The sequence below is a fragment of the Labrus mixtus genome, chromosome 10, assembly GCF_963584025.1.
Source record: "Labrus mixtus chromosome 10, fLabMix1.1, whole genome shotgun sequence".
NCBI classification, from domain to species: domain Eukaryota; kingdom Metazoa; phylum Chordata; class Actinopteri; order Labriformes; family Labridae; genus Labrus; species Labrus mixtus.
The window spans coordinates 5,418,432-5,424,431 of record NC_083621.1 but is presented as its reverse complement, the minus strand read 5'-3'; positions in this window follow the sequence as shown (position 1 = coordinate 5,424,431).

The window sequence follows — 6,000 nt, the reverse complement described above, 5'->3', positions numbered from 1 at the left end:
TTCACAGCAGACATTTTTGGCTTGCCATAGCCTGAAGAGTACAGGTGTAATTAAAAGGATTAATGCCATTTGGCTGAGCTGGTTCCGGGGGTATTGTGCTCGCTGGCTCACTGTCATGGCTTAATGGGACACTTAGTGGAACGGAGCCATCACAAAGGACATGTGTCTTTCTGGTGTTTTTCCTGCTATTATAGGTCAAATGTCTGCATGAAAAAACCTCTGTTATCTTCCAGTAATGTGATGTACCTGGTTTTTCTGAAACACGTGTGGCTACATATTCACCATTTTGGAGGAATTTGAATTGTATTTTCTAAACGGGAGTATTGGAGTGTCAACAAATTTGTGGTATGAGCTAGATCTCTTCATTACTTTGGTACTGCATGTTTTTTTTGTGTATTTGTTGTTGAGTTTCATGTATTTTAAAGGCCCATCTAGAGACAGGCATTGCAAATTAGCTTTGGCTGTAAGTGCTCTGGTGTGTGGCAATGAGTATTTACTTCAAATTGTCCCTATACAAACAAACATTAAATAAATAATAATAAAGACTATGTTTAAAAACACCAAATTCTCAAATGTGTCTTACACCCAGTTCTTCATGACCTTCCGTCCAGAGTTACAAACATCTTTAATAAAAAATATACTGAAACAAATGTACTTTTGTTTGTTTGTGGGTATCTAGAACTTTCCACCATCATCATCATACAGCTTGCAGGATTCTGCTGCTTTGAAACCAGATTTACTACAAAGCTTGCTTTAGCTGCCTCAACCTTTTCTTTCTTTGTGCATCTGTCTCCCCTGTTTATTGGGAACTGCCACTGTAAACAATGTGCATCCCCTATGTGAACCTTTAATTCTACAGTAACATTAGCCTCAGCTAACCCCCGTCATCCATTAGCCTTTTATGGTAATGATTATAAGATCCAAAATGTCTGACGCGGCAGGATTTAAAAAAAAAGAATGGCCTTAAGACATCTTCACTAAAGCCCACTGGTGCCTCACAGTTATCACACAGCAGCTCACAAACAGACATATCTGCAATAGCGCCCTTTATGATAATCAGCTCATGAATGAGAAACATTAAAAAAAAACATAGCTCCAGCTCTAGTTTCAGCCAAACATTCGGAAAAAAACCTCACAATAACTGCCATCGACATGCATACTGGTTACTCCACTTTGCAGAGGAAGCCAAGTGTGGGAGAAGAGGAGACACAAAACAGAAGAAGACATGAACCGGCCAAAACCCCAATCACCAAACGTGCGTCATCGAGCTGTTAGTAACAAAATGGATAATATTTCAGAATATTCAGAGGAGGGGGAGTAATCGCGGTGACTCATGGTTGGTCCAGCCTCCAGAGGGCTGTGAGTTGGACTGGTTGTTATTTAGTTGGACAGGGGACGACAAAATAAATGATTGTAATTATGTGAGTTTGACCGATTGGTTGCGTCAGGTTGGGAGTGGATGCACATGTCGATCTTGGTGTGAAAAAAAAAACATTGCATAAAAGGCAGCATGAGGCCTTGTAGTTCCTCTGTAGGGAGGGTGGAGGCCGATTGAAGATTCTTTAAGAATTGGCCGCGAGAAGTCAGTGTGAATTGTGGTATAAAAATATGCCGTTACTACTGATGCTTCATGACTCAAGTGTTTATATTTATTTATAGAAGATCAATAACACCTAGGAGTAGTTCTGGGTTATTGCACCAGAACTAAAAGTATAGTGCATATAGTCATTTTTGCATCACCCATCGGATTGCAATCCATCTTTTTGAAGCCTTAGGTACAGCATTTTGGCATTCCTGGGTCTGCCATTGGTTAATCAGCTGTCTCGTCAGCCATACTCTACAATTCTACAATTCACTTAGCAGACACTTTTATCCAAAGCGACGTACATCAGAGAGTAAGTACAACACAAGCAAGGATCTAGAAAAAAGGGAACAATGTCAGTAAGAGCAAACGATCAGCTTTGAGTCTGATTGGACACACAGGTGCTGACAGGAAGTGACCAGAGGCAAAGCACAACATTGAGGGCAGTTCTTGAGAGCTCTAATCAGTATAGAAACCATCTTATAAGTCGTCGTTATCAAACAAAAACCATCATCATTACCATCATCATCATCAATAATATGGAGACCATCATCATTAAGTTAGCAGGTATTCATGAAAAAGCTGGGTCTTTAGCTTTTTCTTAAAGGTGCAGAGGGACTCTGCAGATCAAATGGAGTTTGGAAGTTCTCATCTTACCAATTGCATGTCGTTCAGCCTATCATCGTTTTTAAATATGATTCTTCCCCTGCCTTAGTTCCTTCATGAATGCAGAATCATCTGAATCATGTGAGGAGCATAATGTGAACAGCCAGGTCAGGAGAAGATCCGGAGCAGTCCTCCTGAAATGATCTAGATACTTTCAGGCGTGCAGATGTGAAAACAGCTTCTGATTCTGAAAAGGAAATAAGGTCCAAATAGTTTGAAAAGTAAAAATCAATGACACCGTATTTATATGTTTAATTGAATAATTGGAATGTTTTGATTGCTGCTTTACTACTTTTTATCCTTAAAGTAATTTCAGTATTTGTGGCCTTTCAATTAACTGGAGTAGAAGGGACACGGCTTGAACAGTTCATCCTTCTCCTGCCTCTCTGTTGCTTCTTTGTGGAGGAACAGGCATTAGCAGATGAAGTATCATGTAAGGTCGATCAGTGTGTTGTGATAACTCTGGAGGACGGTTCAATATATTGATTTGTTTATCTCCTCTGTGCCTCCGGGGGGGGGGGGCACCTCCACGCGCTCTGCATGCTAACACAACACATCCAGCAGAACTGCAACCTCTAGGAAAGTTCACCCAATGATGCTCGATAATGGGAGTCCTTGAAGCGATATTTACTGCTTTAAAAAGCTCCGCGGGGAATCAAGCTGGATTTGTCACAGAATTAAGAGCTGAGATTGAGTTAATACAGAGAGAGGGTTTTGTTGTTTTCCTAATCAGCAGGCTTCCTACTGTTGTTAAAGTGTTTTTCTCACCCTGTTATTTTCCTGATGCAGTGCTGTTTTGCTCTACAATAACAAAAAAATCACTATAATTTCTCTGCAGTATTCCTATAAGGGCCTCTAATATGTTTTTCGGAGCTCAGTAATGAGTGTTTATTTCGACTTTATCAGCTTATTACTGTTGGGTTATTCAGACATGCGTTATCATTTGGATCACAGTTTTCTCTATAAACTTTTTGAAATGTTGCACAGAACTTTTAAACACGACAATAGGAGAATCATTTCACACTTGTTTTGTTTTAGTAACAACAAGCAACAGCTTTCTGTACTCATTATGCTCATGTGGTGCGTATCGCGGCCAGATTAATATCCAGGAGCGGGGGGGGGGGGGGGAGTTGCCTCTTTAATATTTAGGATTTTACACAAGAAGAGCAAACATCCATCCATCCCATCCATCAGCTATACTGCTTTTCGCGTTCTGGGTTTTGCGAGGGCTGGAGCCGATCCCAGCTGCCATTGGAAGAGATGCGGGGTTACACCCTGGACTGTTCACCGGTCAATCACAGGGCTGACATATAGAGACGGACAACCAGCCACACTCACACCTACGGGCGATTCAGAGTCAGCAATAGACCCAACATGCATGTCTTGTCCTGTGGGAGGAACCCGGAGAGAACCCACACATGCACGGGGCAGTCTTAATCTTGATGAAAATATTCGTTGACGTAGGTCTTTTTAAATCAGTCAACTATGACGATGACGAGATGAAACTCCGCTATTTGACTATTTGATAAATAATATTACTTCATCATCTAATTGACGAAAGTGTGACAAAACCAAAACTACATTAGAAGTGAGGATTATCACGTACCCCCTCAGCTGTTCTAAAATCATTGTAAACCATAGCATACTTCAAAAAGGTGTGTGTGGTGAGTGCAACAATGTGCAGCCTGGAGCCTGCAGGTCCGTAAAGAAGCCTCGCCCCCTGGAGCCTCTCTCCTGCAGGTCTGTGAAGCCCCGCCCCCCGGAGCCTCTCTCCTGCAGGTCTGTGAAGCCCCGCCCCCTGGAACCTCTCTCCTGCAGGTCCGTGAAGCCCCGCCCCCTGGAACCTCTCTCCTGCAGGTCTGTGAAGCCCCGCCCCCTGGAGCCTCTCTCCTGCAGGTCCGTGAAGCCCCGCCCCCTGGAGCCTCTCTCCTGCAGGTCTGTGAAGCCCCGCCCCCTGGAGCCTCTCTCCTGCAGGTCCGTGAAGCCCCGCCCCCTGGAGCCTCTCTCCTGCAGGTCTGTGAAGCCCCGCCCCCCGGAGCCTCTCTCCTGCAGGTCTGTGAAGCCCTGCCCCCTGGAGCCTCTGATAATCAAAATAAAAGCTCGCGTCTGATTTTGTTGACTTAAATATCTTCTATTGTCGTCAACTAAAAATGATGTGCAATTTTAGTCAGTGACTAATTGACTAAATTAAATCAATAAGAAAGGACTAATATCTGACTAAATATAAAGGACATTTTCATCAGGGGACTATGACTATGACTAAATTAGAAAATGGTGTGAAGATTAACACTGGCACGGGGAGAACATGCAAATAAATGTAAATGGGAGTGTGAATGTTAGTCTGTCTCTATCCGTCAGCTGATGGCCTAGCGATCAGATGTACCCCACCTCCCGCCCAATGACAGCTGGAATCGGCTCCAGTACCTCGTATTGGGATAAGATGATGGATGGATGGACTGATTGCCTTAGTTAAAAACAAGTAGGTCAGTTATGCACGTAAAGGTAAGTACACACCGACCCTCGAGAGTCGGTGGTAGAACAACACATGAACAATAACGAGCAGTTTGCACAAACAGCCCATACAACTGTATTTTTAGAAAGATAACCTATAAATGAAAAGTTTTGACAGCTAGATTTTTTTCATTTCATGCTATACCGACACTGTCATTCTACAAGAGTCCTCCTCTTCTTTCCTTTCTGCAAACCCCTACATGACATGCCAGATGAGTAAGTCACAGTCATACTTCTCACTGAGTCAATCTACAGTCATTCTGCTCCATCAAACAACATCATCACACCTCTCAGTCAGACACTTTGGCTCACTCTCTAAATGTGGCTGCAGCGGAAGGTTTTGACCACCTCTCATGTTTTTGTAGAATTTTTCTGGTACAACCCCGATTGCCCTGGAAGTACATTTCACAAATATGTTTGGGAACGTCTGTAATACATTTAGACTTGTTTCTATTTCTTTTACTGCTCTTACCTTCTTATTGCTGTTATTTTTTTATTTGCTTTGAGCTCTTTTAGTTTCTTACATCTTTTTAAATCTTTGGTCCTCTTGGTCTCAGCTCGTGTTGTTGGGTTCTTGTGTTGCCTGGGTTCTTATGATGGTTCTTGTGATGGTCGGGTTATATATGTCTGTTGGGTATCGTGCACTTTGGGTTCTTTTCTGTTGAATTGTATTTAATTATTTTGAGTATTTTACATTTGTTATGTTCTTGCTGTTGTTTATGTTCTTCTGTGTTTGGTTTAGTTTGTTCTTGTTTTTGCTGTTTTGTCAAAGCACTTTGTAAACCTGTGTTTTTAAAAGGTGCTATATAAATAAAGTTATTATTATCATTATTATTATTATCATTATTATTATTATTATTATAGACTCAGCTTGGTTTTGAGTGACTTTGGTTGCGTCACAGTGAGATGGTTAAGTGGAGACCATGTCACCAGATTGTATCAAGAATCCTGTGGATTGTTTAGCTTTAACAGAAAAACAACAACCCTACTTTGGTTCATCTGAAGGGAAGATTATGCTTTTCAGTTAAACCCACCACCTGACGCCTAGCCACCCCGTTGGACTGTGTCTTCCCGACAACCGCCACCGTCCTCATTCATGCACGACCTGCTCTGCGGCAAGAAAGTGTGAACAACAGGAACGCGAGGAGAAATCCTTCCTGCAGATTATAGGAGCAGGGCATAATTTCTAGAAGCAGGGTTGGCATATACTACTTTAATCTTTATGAGTCTTTGTCCAGTGT